We start from the raw sequence: 1,294 nt of genomic DNA, 5'->3' as shown, positions 1-1,294 counted from the left end.
TCTGTGGTCATATAACAATAAGTTGACTTAAGAAAGAATTGAGTTAATGTGGTATCGTATTCTGCAACTACTATTCCATGTATATGTAAAATCCCCATCTCGCCAGCTAGGCTATTTAAAAAGTTATAGACGAGCATATTTTGGTTTCCCCATAAGGTTACCATTACAATCCAATTGTTTAAAAGGTTTTATCTCGAATTCAGGTTTTTCGACTTAGGCGGTTATTGCTTATGACCACAGATATATGTATGTATATTTTCTGGATGTCCAAAGATGTATGCAAGCGCCCAGACAGAAGCAGTTCACGCTGGAAATGTGGGCAGCAGGGCCATATAGCCTCGGCATGTAAAGAAAGCCCAAGTTGCTACTTGTACTCGGAAGGAGATGGTCAGAAAAATCCCAATCACCTGCCTCGATCGGGAGCGTGCAAGGCCCCCAGGGATGCCCTTGCTAAGGGTAAGACCAAGCTTGGGCGAAATGGTTAAATTCATAAGCGTTGCCCGGTTGACGTTTTTAACGTCATTTTGACGTATTTTGTATCCTGTAGACGTTTGGACGGTTTTTGTGTAAAAATGACGTTTTTTAACTTCCCAGTAATTTTTCTCTATGCACAATATATTCAATGTATAGCGTACTATTTATTTGTAGAGTAAATACTTACGCTCACACTTTCGGCAAATTTGTTACTAAATCTCGTAAGTAGAACTGATTTTGAATTATTTTCTTAATACATCTTTACAAGCCTTGTTTTTTTTGCACCAGCTGCTTCAAGAGGTATTTATTCTTTGGACACAGATGACTTAAATATGATAGAAACCAAGCGTACGCGCATTTTTTTTTATTCTTGGACTAAGGATCCCGCGTTCAAAGGCTGGTTGTGTAAATACTTGAGGTTACGAGGCTTATTGCAATGTTTGCAATTGCACACTAAAAGCCAAATCAGGAAGACCTGATCTATTGCAACACGCCCGCTCGCAAAAGTACCAAAAAAGCTGTAGCAGCATAAAGAGTTAGAAAAAAGTAGGCGACTTTTTAAGACTTCATTGAAAATGTAGGAAGATTTACGGGCCTTTACGCGTTGGCGACGGGGAGTACCGCAGATAATGGAACGACGAGCTGTACGAGCTTTACAACGACATGGACAGCGATAATGCAGCGAATTAAAATACAGCGGCTCCGCTGGCTTGGCCATGTCGTTCGAATCGACACCGACGCTCCAGCTCTGAAAGTATTCAACTCGGAAACCTCTGGTGGTAGCAGAGGAAGATGGAAGCCCCCACTGAGATGGAAAGAT

Source organism: Rhagoletis pomonella, unplaced genomic scaffold, assembly GCF_013731165.1.
Source record: "Rhagoletis pomonella isolate Grant_MI unplaced genomic scaffold, Rhpom_1.0 Rhpom_scaffold_00003, whole genome shotgun sequence".
In the NCBI taxonomy this organism is placed as follows: Eukaryota; Metazoa; Arthropoda; class Insecta; order Diptera; family Tephritidae; genus Rhagoletis; species Rhagoletis pomonella.
Note: the sequence above shows the minus strand (reverse complement) of the source record.